The sequence below is a fragment of the Podarcis liolepis genome, assembly GCF_965112155.1.
Source record: "Podarcis liolepis genome assembly, chromosome: 5".
In the NCBI taxonomy this organism is placed as follows: Eukaryota; Metazoa; Chordata; class Lepidosauria; order Squamata; family Lacertidae; genus Podarcis; species Podarcis liolepis.
Genome location: NC_139556.1, coordinates 24,090,884 through 24,104,760, shown reverse-complemented (window position 1 = coordinate 24,104,760; position 13,877 = coordinate 24,090,884). Strand labels below are relative to the sequence as shown.

Sequence of the window (13,877 nt, the reverse complement as noted above, 5' to 3'; positions counted from 1 at the left end):
CTGGTCAACCTTCTGAGGGCCACATACCATTGATGGCTGAGGCCAGAGGTAAAAGTGGATGGAGCAATGAATATGAATTTTGCCTTTGTGCAGTAGGCTAATTTCTTGACACTCAGACATTTTCCCCCTCCTCCATTCAGGCAAGAAGCATCAGCTGTCAGGAACCGGGTGAGCAATAAACCATTTGGTGTCAGTGAAGTTAACTCTTTATTCAAAGAAGCCAAAAACAACACAGGCCTAGTACTCACAGCGACTTTCCCAGTAGGTCTTGCCCCAATGAGGCAGTTTCAAGGACTGAAGTCCCCTGCCTTCCCACCACTCTCTAAGGCTCCTCTGCTGATTCCTTCCCCATCAGCCTAAGGCTTCGTCATCTTGTCTCTCCTTGCTTCGCCCTCTTCATTCCTCTCTGTTTTTGTGTGAGAACAGGGTAGAGGGGAGCTGGTGAAAGCAGGACCAGGAGACCCTGTGGCTTCTTCAGCAACCTGCCTCCTCTCTGCCTCTTGCCCCCCCCTCCTCTCCAGCCTCCGCTTCTGCATCTGGACTGCTCTCTACCACAGCCTCTTCCTGCTCACTCAACCCTGTTGCCTCTTCAGCACCTGATACCTCCTCCTCCCAGTCTGCTTCCTCTTCTCCTTCTGATCACTCATTGCCATCCCAACACCAATCCCCTGGGTCTGAGCCTTCCTCCCCTGGGGCTTCCCCAGCTGGTGCCTCTCACCACTCCTCTGCATCCAGCCAGTCCATAATATCATCTGAGTTCAGGGACACATTCCAGCCAGTCAAAAGAACTCAAGGAAGTTGCAAAGCAGGACAGGTGAATGGTGTGGCCTGTGGAGAGTCGTGAGGATGAGAGAGTGGTCTCCAGGGATATTTGGTCTCCAGGCGTGAGGTTCCCCATCCCTGGCTTAGAACCTTAACAGGAAGTCCAACCACACTGCTACCATCTGAAGACAAGCATGCAAAGGTTCTTCTGCTCCCAGGCTTGGAAGTGTGGGCTTCATACTGAAACAGAGAAAAGGGCATTAATCCAGACTGAAGCTTCACTTGCATTAACTTTCCATCGATTCACTGTTGATATAAAATGAAACATGCAGGAAATTGATTTCTTAAAAAAAATATAAAAGACAATGCAAGTGATCATCAATTACAAAAGAGAGAGAAAAGAAAGAAGTGAAAAGTTCCTCAGGCAGGCAGGCAGGCAGGCAAAGACAGTATTACATTTACAAACTGTATATTAGCCAGCAGGCAAGTTTCTCCTTTATTGTTGTGAACGTCTTTCATTATTAATAGATTGGGAGAGAGGGATAGAAAGTATGTCTCTTAATTCATCTGTAAATCGTAACCTACAGATCATGCAGCCAAGCCTTTCCAATCCACCTTGACTGTCTCCTTGATATCTAGAATATTTTTAGGCTATTTGACTCTCAACAAGTTCTGCAAACTGCAGGCTTATGCCCTCAAGTACTGGACCAAATATATATTCCACATCTCCATCAGCTTGAAAAAGTTCCCCCAAAAAATCAAATCATAGTTAAATACATACGTTTTTTAATATTTTTAAAAAATTGAATCACATCATTAAGCTGCATTACAACCATCGCTACAATATGAAATCCCGGTCTGCAGGCCAAAAGCCTTTCTTGACAAATGTGTTTTTCTGCCTTTCCTAAAAACAGCAGGAAAGGCTCTATTTTTTGCTGGTGGTGATATTCAGATTAGGGCCTTTGCCAAAGAGTGCTGTAGCAGAGGATAATTAATGGTGGGGGTCCAAGACATCTCGGTGCCTGTAACAGAGGCCTCTCCTCATTAAAACATATTTTGATGCAATTCAGACATACATGCCAGCCTTCATCTTTTCCTTCACCTTTGTTGTGCCATCCAAAACAAATCACCTCAACATGGTATGGCTAACCCTGATGTCGATAAAGATGAAGGGCCACAGCCTAGTGATAGGGCACACACTTTGCATGTCCAGGAACCTTTGAGAGCTGCCACCTATTAGTTTCAACAATACTGAGATAGATGGACCAATAGTTTGACATGGTATAAAGTAGTTGCCTGTGTTCCTAAGTAGCTCTTTCAATCCCAGCTGAAATATGAAGCTATATGACCACAGGAGCCACCAATGCAGTGCTTGCAGGCACCAGTGTGCCCCCCACCAGTACCTCGTATAGCACCCATGAAAATAAATAGGCTAAATATCCAGAATGCATGAGAGACTGTTTCTTCCTTCCTGCTTATTTCATGTGAACACTTGCTCAGCTTCTCATATGCACCCCAGAGCATCCATTTTGTGTTACACCACACCTCCACGGAAGCCATTTTGTGACTGTTGCCCAAGGCACCTTTTCAAAAATCCAGATGTGCCCAGTGGCCTCAAATCTTTGGAAACCCCTGTCCAACTCTACAAGATATATTAATCCAGTAAACTTGTGACCCACTGTCAGGGAACTGCCATCGGAGGAACAGGTGGTGGAGGGGCTCAGGGAGGCTGGAAGAGACTCAACAGCTGAAGCAGGAACCAGCAGGGGGAGGAGTGGATCTCTGAGGGAATGCGAGCAGGCGGGAGGGCTCAGAGACACTTCCAGCGAGAACAGTGGGGAGGTATCTGAAGTTCCCATAGGGAGACCCACGCCTCGCCGGAAACTGTCACGCCGTGAGTCCAGGAGACGTGTTTCCGTTAAGGAACTTTTATGCTGGAAACGATTCCGAAAACAACCACTGTCGGAATCTGCAAGTGATTAGAGCAGACATGTCTGAGGAGCTCTGTCACAGACAGAGGTTTGTGGAGTTGCACAAACTCTGAGGGACTACGATTTTACGCACAAGCAGCTCATCATCCCATCACAGCATTCCGACAGTCTTTGTAAGCTGCCTGTGCAGGAGAAGGCATCATGAGCGACCCAGCCGGAACCGGAGAAGCAGGAGTTGGAGCGGGTCCAAGCTTGGAAGAAAGGTACCGAGCGTTGGAAATCCAACTGGCGCTGCAGACGGCGAGGCTTGAGGAGAGAAGGGCTCAGGATGCAGACAAGAAGGGGAGAGCCACCCAGTTCACCAGAAAGGTACCAGGATTGGTGCAGAAGTTTGGGGGGGACCCCAAGGACTACCATGCCTTTAGAACAGAGATGCAATATGCCCTCAATGTGCAGTTTGATGAATTCCCTGACGAGGAATCGCGAGTGGCTTTTGTGATTGGGCATCTTGAAAGGGGGGCGAGGGACTGGGTTAGACCCCTGATGGCAACGCATAATGACGTCCTAAAGGACACCATGAAGTTCTTTCGTGCAATGGATCTCATGTTTTCCAGCGATATTGAGGAGGGAGTGGTGCGCAGACAGCTAATGGCTTGCAAGCAGGGGAGCCGATCTGTCCGTGAGTACTGGACTGAGTTCACCATGCTGGTTCACAGATTGGGGTGGGATTTATCGGCGGCGCCCATTCACATGCTATTTGAAGAAGGCTTAGCTTCGGCTGTGAAAGACGAACTCTCCCGGGGTCCCAGGGCGGATTCTATGGATCAGCTGACCAAATCAGCACTGACCATAGGAGCGCGCCAGGAGGCGAGAGCTTTGGAGAGGCGGGAAGGGAAAGGGGAACGTTGGAAAGAGTGCCGCATTCCAGACATTCCAGAGACAACTTTCCCGCCGGCAGAGCCGATGGAAATCGGAACAGCGCGCGCGCAGTTTCAAAACCCAGTGAGGGGGGAAGGAAGGAGGGAAAAGGCGCCCGGAAATGCTATCTCTGCCAACAGCCAGGTCACTTTGCCAGAGTCTGCCCCCAGAGGAAGGAATGGCAAGGGATGGTGGGAGCTGTTGAGGGAAGAGAGGAGGAAAAACCGCAGCAAGTAAAAGCCAACGCCTGGTTGCCACTGTCGGGGCACAGCAGCCAGGCCAAAAAGCAGTGAAAGTGCCCAAGCCAGAACCTCCTAGACCTGCCCTAGTGATAGAAGTGTCGCTAGAGCTGCAAAATGGACACCCCCTAAAGATAAAGGCGCTGTTGGACTCAGGCAGCTCCTGCAATTTCATGAGCAAAGAGTTTGCAGCTGAACACCAGATACAGACTATCCCTTTAAGCAACCCCCTGCAGGTGACCACGATCGATGGCAGGGAGTTGTTGGGAGGAGAAGTCAGCTTGCAGACTGTCCCAATGATAATGAAGGTGGCAAGGCACACAGAACTGATAGCGTTTAATGTGGCCACCTTGGGAGGAGCTCCTATTATTTTGGGGATGAGCTGGCTAGCGTTACATGATCCGCTGGTGGGCTGGCATCAGAGAGTGGTTTCCTTTGGTTCAGCACATTGCTTAGAACACTGCAAAGGGGAAAAGGGTTCAGCAGGGGCCCAAGCCACCCTAGCAGGGACGGAAGTAATGGAGAAAGTGAAGGTACCACCACAATACGCAGATCTCAGCGACATGTTCAGCGAGAAGGAAGCTGACCAACTACCCCCGCATAGGCCCTTTGACTGTCAAATCAATTTACTCCCTGGGGCACAGCTTCCTGTAGGCAAGTTGTATGCCATGTCAGACAGAGAAATGCAGGAGCTAAGAGAGTTCATTGACAAGAACCTGAAGAGAGGTTTCATCAGAGAGTCCAGAGCGGTGGGAGGTAGCCCAGTGTTTTTTGTGGATAAAAAAAACACGGACAAGCCAAGGCTTGTGTGTGACTTCAGGGCCTTAAACGCAGTGTCAGAACCAGTGGCCTTCCCTATGCCCAGGATTGACGACATTTTGACCAGGGTGCGGAAGGGAAAGATTTTTACAAAGCTGGACCTAAGGGGGGCATACAACCTGATACGTATAAGGAAAGGGGATGAATGGAAAACCACCATGTTCACCCCTTTGGGGGCATTTGAATATCTCGTTATGCCATTTGGCTTACAAGCAGGCTCGGCGTGCTTCCAATCGTTTATGAACCACGTACTGGGGCCTTTGCTTTACAAGAATTGTGTGGCCTTCCTAGATGACGTGTTGGTGTATTCTGAGAATGAGGAGCAGCATGTGAGGGACGTCAGAGAAGTGTTGAGCAGGCTGCAAGCCAACCGGCTGTGGGTGAAGCTGGAGAAGTGTCAGTTTCATACCAAGGAGGTGGAGTTCCTGGGGTACCGCCTGTCAGACAAGGGATTGGCCATGGATCCCGGCAAGGTCCAGGCAGTGCTGGAATGGAAAACACCCAAAACCAAGAAGGATGTGCAGTGGTTCCTAGGGTTTGGGAACTTTTATCGTAAGTTCATCCGAAACTTTGCCCACCTGACGGCGCCCATTACGGACTGTCTCAGCAGTAAGAAGAAATTCGTTTGGACTGAGGAGGCGGAGCGAGCTTTTGAGGAGCTGAAAAGGGCCTTCGCCTCTGAGGAACAACTTCTGCATGTGGATTTACAAAAAAAGATGAGAGTCGAAACAGACGCATCAGACAGAGCCATAGGGGCGGTGCTTCTTCTGCAGCCAGGGAAGGAGGAGTCAGAGTGGAGACCGTGTGCTTTTTTTCGCGAAAGCTGAACAAATCCGAGAGGAACTACACGGTGTACGACCGAGAACTTCTTGCGATTCATGAGGCGTTCCGGAGATGGAGGCACCTGCTAATTGGCTCACAACATAAGGTGCAAGTGTGCACTGACCACAAGAACCTAGAGTATTGGAGAACGGCACGAGTGCTCAACCAACGGCAGTTGAGATGGGCCCAGGAGTTCTCCAAATTTAACTTTGAGATTTGTTACGTGCCAGGCCCAGAGAACGTTAGGGCGGACGCTCTCTCACGCAAACCTGAATATTTGGAGGGGGAGGGAGCACCCGAAGAAAGACATGTCATTCCAGAGGACCGCTGGGTGTGTGGGGCGGCATTGGTGGGGCAAAGGGAACTGGTAGAGGGAACGGAGCATGATGAATACGCCCAGGACAAACTCAGGGGTCTCAGGAGGGAGGGAGATAAACCTGGAGGTTTTGAGGAGAGAAACGGGGCGTTGTACTACAAGGGAGTGTTATATATACCTGAAGGAGAGTTGAGGGGAAAGGTACTCAAGCAGCTGCACGATAGCCCCACAGCGGGGCATTTTGGGCAACACAGAACCATGTGGCTGGTGACCAGGGAATTTTGGTGGCCCAAGGTCAGGGAAGACATGCGGGAGTATGTGAGGAGTTGTGACCAATGCCAGCGAGCCAAAGGGGAAAGGCGGGCGCCGGCAGGGTTATTAGAACCGCTACCCACACCAGAAAGACCATGGGAAGCAGTGGCCATAGATTTCATGACTGATCTGCCAAGGTCCAGAGGGAAAACAGCCATCATGGTTGTGGTAGACCTGTTAACCAAAATGGCACACTTTATAGCCTGCTCACATGCTGTTACGGCAGAAGAAACAGCTAAATTGTTTGTAGAAAATGTGTTTAGGTTGCATGGCGCCCCCTTGAGGGTGGTTTCTGACCGAGGGAAACAATTTACTTCCAGGTTCTGGAGGAAGCTCATGAGCTTACTGCATGTAGAGGTTAATTTCTCGACTGCCCGGCATCCTGAAACCAATGGGCAGGCGGAAAGAGCCAATGGCATCCTCCAGCAATATTTGAGGTGTTATGTCAATGACAGAGAGAATGATTGGGTGGAGAAGTTGGCATTGGCGGAATTTGCCTACAACAATGCGGAGAACGTGTCCACGGGGATGAGCCCCTTTTTGGCTAATTACGGGTGCCATCCCAGGGCTTTCCCAGGGGGGGAAGGGGAGAGATGGAGCATTCCAGCTGCCGAACAGTTCGTAGAAGAAATGGAAGCGATCCATCGCCAGCTCCAACTTAACTTAGACAGGGCCAAGGAGGAATATAAGAGGCAGGCAGACAAACACAGGAGAGAAGGTGAAACCATTAGGGTGGGGGACCAAGTGTGGCTGTCAACCCAAGGGTTACCCTTCAAAGGGGGTTGTAAGAAGTTAAGACCCAAAAGATTGGGCCCATTTGAAATCACACAACAGGTCAATCCAGTGGCTTTCAGACTCCGGTTACCGAATCACATGAAGCTGCACCCAGTTTTTCACAGGTCATTGCTGTCACTGTATAAAGGGGACAGAGAAGGGAGGGTCACTCGGGGACCAGCAATGGAGGAAAGGGAACAAAGCTACCATGTAGCGGAGATCCTCGATTCCAGGTGGAAGGGAGATCAAGTAGAGTATTTGGTAATGTGGGAAGGGGAACCGGAGTCGGAAAACACCTGGGTCAGGGCAGAGGATGTCAATGACGAGGTTTTAATAGAAACTTTTCATCAGAGGTTCCCACGCAAGCCTCAACCGGTAGCGAGGTTCCGGAGGGAATACTTTGCCACCACAGACGAAGAAGAGGAGTTGGAGGGGTTCACAGATTCCGAGGAGGAGGAGGATTCAGCGAGCCGGGACGGCGATCGATGGAGGGAATTGTTCGAGACATCTGAAGATGAAGAAGATTCTTTTCGGGGTTTTACCTCCTCACCTCCCAGAGGAGAGGGAACGGGAGGGGGTGAGGGGGGCCCTGGAGGGGAGGTGGATGTCAGGGAACTGCCATCGGAGGAACAGGTGGTGGGGGGGCTCAGGGAGGCTGGAAGAGACTCAACAGCTGAAGCAGGAACCAGCAGGGGGAGGAGTGGATCTCTGAGGGAATGCGAGCAGGCGGGAGGGCTCAGAGACACTTCCAGCGAGAACAGTGGGGAGGTATCTGAAGTTCCCATAGGGAGACCCACGCCTCGCCGGAAACTGTCACGCCGTGAGTCCAGGAGACGTGTTTCCGTTAAGGAACTTTTATGCTGGAAACGATTCCGAAAACAACCACTGTCGGAATCTGCAAGTGATTAGAGCAGACATGTCTGAGGAGCTCTGTCACAGACAGAGGTTTGTGGAGTTGCACAAACTCTGAGGGACTACGATTTTACGCACAAGCAGCTCATCATCCCATCACACCCACCAAGCCAAATATGCAGCTCACCACCTATGTATGGAGACCACCAGGAGAGTATTAACTTCCTGTTCTTCTGCCTTCCTGGATCTGCAAGAAAAAGAAAGGAAAAAGAAGCACAGACGATACAATGTGTGGCTGATGGTCTATGTTTGGCAGTTACACCCACCCAGCCACCCACCCACCCACACACACACACACCCCAGGCATTTCGAAGCAGTCATGACCTCCAAACATAGTCTAATGTGAACGAGTACACAGATACTAATTTATTATTATGTTTCATCTGCAAACCAATAATGTAGTTTGTCTAGTCATACTCTGTCAGCTGATATTATTACAGGGAACCCCAGGGAGAAATTAATTTTGCATACTGCAAATGTGTGTGAATGATCACGCACACCACCAATTAAAGTTTCTCAGCGAGTACAGTGACCAACAAGAACATGCTCCAGGAATCGTGGCCTTTTATAAGGATCTGCCATATATTACAATGTGATGGAAACAGACTTGTGCTCCTGTCTTGTTCCTATTCTTCTGTGTGTGTTTGTGCAAATGGTACAACTAGACTACACCATAAGGAACCCCCAAAAGTGGGGTTACATGTACAGAACCTACACATGTACAGTTCTTATTACCAGATCTCAAACCATTGAGGAAGCATGTCTTGGAAGTTTTCACAGGGGTCAGGGAATATCACATGGCCTACTCTGGCTTAATGATGCAAGGAGGTCTCTTGAACTATAGCAGATGATCTCTTTGCAGTTCTCTGCAGGGCTTGGGAATGGCACCCATGCTGAAACCTCACCAGACATCTGTTAAATTGATGACTTGATTCCCCACTCTGGGCGGAAATTCTGACACTCTTGATGGCATCACTGCAACCTACACCCATTTAGTTAGTCACTGTGGTCTAAACCACCGAGCATCTTGGGCTTGCTCATCAGAAGGTCAGCAGTTCGCATTCACGCAACTGGGTGAGCTCCCATTGCTCTGTCCCACCTTCTGCCAATCTAGCAGTTCGAAAGCATACCAGTGCAAGTAGATAAATAGGTACCGCTGCAGCAGGAAGGTAAACAGTGTCTCCATGCGTTCTGACACTCATCACGGTGATGTGTTGTGCAAGAAGCGGTTTAGTCATGCTGGCCCCATGACCTGGAAAGTTCTCTGTGGACAAACACCGGCTCCCTCAGCCTGAATTGAGATGAGCACCACACCCTATAGTCACCTTTGATTGGACTTAACTGTCCAAGGGTCCTTTACCTTTACCTTTTTTTACCTACACCCATTTAAATAGCATATGAGAAGCTCAAGGGCAGCTTAAGTCTCACGCAGAAAAAGTCCTATGTAGGGTCTTCTTGATAGCAACATCACAGCTCTGGAATGTGGGAATATGTTGTTCCCTGAGATTAGATAATCACAGACACCAGGTGGGTTCCAACAGTGGGTGATAACCATTCTTTTTATCCAGGCCTCTGCCTAACAACACTGGTTTATTTAATTTGAATTGGATATGTTGTTTGTATTTTGCCATTTTATTATTTTAACTGAGTGTGTAACCCATTCTGAGACCATATGGGATATAAATTTTTCTAATACTTTTCCCCCTCAAAGAATTCTGGGCACTGTAGTTTGTTAAGGCTTGCTGGGAGTGCTAAATCTGTGAGGGATAAACTACAGTGCCCAGGATGTGGTTCAAAGGTATAGTGTGTACATGGGACAAAAGAATGTCAAGCTTTTGCAGTCCTGGGAACAACAGGTACCAGCCCATAAATGATATCAATGAATACATTCCTATAAAAAAAAATAAGAGGAAAGAAGAGATCATTCTTTGAAAATTAAACAGAGGGACTTTTCACCTTAACACAAAGCTGTGATGCAACAGAATATAAAATCTTAGGAGAGAAGGATTTATTAGGTGAGACTTAAAGCCACAATGATATATGGGGATTCCATTAGAATGTATTACTCTATAAAGGCCTGTGTTTGCATAACAGAAACCATTATCTATAGACACTCACTTGATTCAAGCTGAGGTAATTTCAGCTATAAGTTAAGGAAGTGTAAGCGAATTTACATCAATTGTGAATGCATCCTTTTATCTTTTTTCTTTGGCTCCATGGCTTTGCTGTTGTGGATCTATTGTCTCTGTTTCCCAGTTCTATTGTCTCCATTTCCCAGTTCTAATCTGGGACATGGACTTTGTCCATGTGGTGTTTGTCCACACGGAGGCTGTTATTTTCCTGTCAACCAGGCTGCCATCACCCAAGCCCTAAAGCAGAGGTCGCCGCTGTGGAGTGCTTCAGATATTGGACTTCAACTGCCATCTGCCCCATTCAGCATAGCCAAAAGTGAGGGATTATGAGAGTTGTAGTCCATAATATTTGGAGAGCACCACATTGGCTACTCCTGCTCTAGTGTGTTGTTTTCTTATTCATTCAATATATCAGTCAATCAATCAATCAATTTTTCATTAATTCATTTAAAATCGGGTGGATCAAAGGCTGATTATCTAAAACTTTTCCAATGACCCCCCCCCCCACATGAGTCTCCGTCAGTAGAAGCCAGTCTGTGGAACTCAGTGAAAGACACTGAGAATTGAGCTGGCTCCTTTCTATACCCTCCAAAAATTTATCTGATGAAAATAAGAATGCCTTAAGGAAAAACGGGACATTCCAGAATCAAATCAGAAACTGGGATGACTTCTGTAAATCCAGGACGGTCCTTGGAAGATAAGAACACTTGGAGGGTCTGCGTCTCTAAATAGCTCTGCACTCAGTTCTAATTCTGGGTTGTACTAGATCAGAGTAAGGAACCTCTGGCCTGTAGACCTCATTGCCAGGCCTCCCCAATTGGACCACTATGCCATTTTCTCCAAGCCATGCCTACCTGCCAATATGTGGGCAGATAAAAAGGCAGCTGGGCCAGGCCAAGAGGAGCTTTTGGAGTGCTGCCAATCTTCAAGAGCCCCGTGTACGATGCTTCTGAAGTTCTGGCGATCAGCTGGTTGGCAGGACTTTAAAGTGTCATGCCAGCTTACAAAGAGCCTTGCACTGTGTTTTGAAGTCCAACAACTAGGTGATGTCATTGTAATGTTAAGGATTGACAGGTGAGCAGCCCCACCCATCTGTCAAATTTGGCCTGTGGGAGGTACGGGAAATAAGATGCCAGAACTGACTTTTATATAGGCTGGTTAGCTGATGAGGCTGAATAGCTATTAATCATCCACACACAGAGACACCCCAAAAAAGATTTACATAAGTGCAGAGCTTCTTCTCACTCCCTTGCCCAAGTAGGTATTGCCCCACAGATACAAAAGATGCCATAAACATGGATGAGCTGCTAACCATCATCTGCTGTAACCCTAGTAAACAACAACAACTTCCTCCTCCTCCTCTTCCTCTTCCTCCTCTTCCTCTTTTTATATGCTGCCCATCTGAATGGGTTGCCTCCATCCACTCTGGGTGGCTCCCAACAAAATATTGAAAACACATCACAATAGTGTACATGTCAGTTGTGCAACCCTGGTTTTCATATTTGCGAGCTTCCTATTACACACATAAAATTGGAAGTGGATGGTCTGTGCCTATAAGAATTAACAAATTTCCCTTTATGACTGGGGTCTGTTTTCCTGTAAAAATAAAACTACATAAAGTGTCTAGTAATAAATTCCCAGAGATCTCAGTGACAAGCTCTTTTGGCAGGGAGGTGCCTAATGGAAATCCAAAGCCCCTTGAATGCAATGCTAACTATAGCTGGGGTAGTAAATTATGAACATGGGTGCATTGGCCATTGCCGTAATATCTTAAACCCAGACAATGAAGGAAATGAAACAACAATGAACAGGTAGGCACATAATTCAATGCAAGGGCATGGAACGGCAGCTGATTCTTTCAGGGCCCTGGTGATGAACTCTAACTTCTGTGTTTGAAAAACCAAACTTCTGACATCTATGACCCGTTGAGGTTCTATTGAAATTTGTGGCGAACAGCACAAAGCAAATCCATGGAGTGCAACCGCACTAGGGCAACTGGGTAACTTTCCCATGTAATCTTCAAAAGCCTTCCACCCCAGACAGAAAGTAGAACTAGCAGTTATACTCACCAATATGATAAAGAGGGGTGGGGAAGTGGCTTTCTTCCTGGTTGGGGATAAAGGTTGCTAGTAGAGTATACAACTGGGACCTGTGACAAAATGTTTCTTTGTATCTTTGCCCTCCTGTTCAGGACTGCTTTCAGCTATGTCCTTCTCCAGAAGCCGTAAGCTGTAAGGTTCTCAAGCAGAGTAATTATTGATAAAAGTGCTGTGGGCCCCAGTACAAAATGGCTGCCAGTGGCAGAGAAAGAAAGAAAGAAAGAAAGAAAGAAAGAAAGAAAGAAAGAAAGAAAGAAAGAAAGAAAGAAAGAAAGAAAGAAAGAAAGAAAGAAAGAAAGATTCCGCACAGGTGAGTACCATCACAAAAAGCACTGTGTGCATTTCTGTGTGTGTGTATATATCACAGAGAGACATATCACAAAGTCTCTGGTAAACTCAGGTAAAACTTTGCAAAATCATTTTCCTCCCTGTTTACCTCCTACACACTGTTTAGCTTTTAAAGGTTTGTTTGTTTTCTCAGATTCAACAATACACACATATAATCTTAGTAAAATGCACCCCCTTCTAATTTGCTCCCCAACCCACCCCCAGAGTATTAGCAGTGGCTCTACATCTTTTCCAAGTAAGGCTTCTGCTGTTTTAAATTCTTCCCTGCTATGATCTCTTTTTGTTTCCTTTGAAATTTATCTTCGGTTAAGTTCCACTTTATTATACGGCTGCTGTTTCTGGTTATATATTGTCGAGGTTTTCCTTTCTGGTACTCTATGAGTTGGCTGACTGTTTTTCATTAATTCTTTGGGACTCTGGAAAAAAAAGCAATTCCTTTATTTGAGAATCCTGACATTTATTAGCATAATAAAACTCTCAAGATGAAATTGCAGTTTTCCAGCCGGTAATTTCATTTGCCAGAGAACTTACAAGGAATTTATTTTAAAGCCAGGTAAAACCTAAAATATGAGGCATGCATGAAATGCAGACTGGGGGAAAATGAAAATGGATTACCAAATGAAAAATCACACTGCTGTCCCATATATGTTCATTAGGAAATGGCAAGGAAGATGGGATGGAGACCAAACTTTCTGCAAGCTGTTCTCTGTTTGGGGGTTACTCTTGACCTCTGCTCTGATCATGGCACGTCAACAAGCATCTGTTGGTAGAGATGCCTTTCACTGCTTTCAGTTGAGTGATCATCAGTGCCCTCTCCTGAAGGAGAACGATCCAGTCAGTGTCATGCATCCTTTGTTTTCTTCCTGCTGGAAGTATGCTACATGAAGCCATCTTTGAAGAGCATCCAAAATGTGGAAGATGCCTAATTATTAACCAGGATTGGCTGCAGGAAGCCTGGAGCATCAAGTCTGAAGATCCTCTGCCATCCAGTTGGTTTCTTAGCCCACTGCCAACTGCTCTGGTGTTGACCGTCAAGTTTCTAAATCAGGTGGGCAACCTTTGATTCTCCCGGTGTTGCTGGACTACAACTCCCATTATCTCTCATCATTGGCCATGCTGGCTGGAGCTGAGAGGAATTCATATGCAACAACTTGGTTCCCATTCATGTTCCTGCCTTTCCCCCTTCAATACTTCCCTTCCCATGTACTCACACCATCTTATGAGGGAGTGCTCTGAACATCTCCGCCTTCAGAAAGGAGACTCGTGCTCAAGGAGGTTTCTTCAGCTGTGGCTTAAGGTGGTCAAAGTCTTTTTATTTGGGAGTAGCAGAAGTTTGATTTGTCCACTTTTCATTATGATTTTACGGTTTTTGTTAACATCTTACTGTTATTTCTTCTTTTTTAATGCTTTGATATAAGAGATGCTTGCTTGTTGTTCCTAATGTTATTTTTATCTTTAATGTTTAATGCAGGTCACCTAGGTGGCCTTTAATT

The 13,877-nt window shown here is 47.0% G+C and overlaps 1 long non-coding RNA gene across 1 annotated transcript; it reads right to left on the bottom strand.

Moving 5' to 3' along the window:
- Positions 1-183: 183 nt before the first annotated feature.
- Positions 184-13,866, bottom strand: LOC310706660. Its single transcript, XR_014526023.1, has 2 exons — positions 7,912-13,866; positions 184-2,440 (listed from the first exon to the last, which is right to left on the bottom strand). It is a non-coding gene; the product is annotated as an uncharacterized lncRNA (long non-coding RNA).
- Positions 13,867-13,877: the final 11 nt, after the last annotated feature.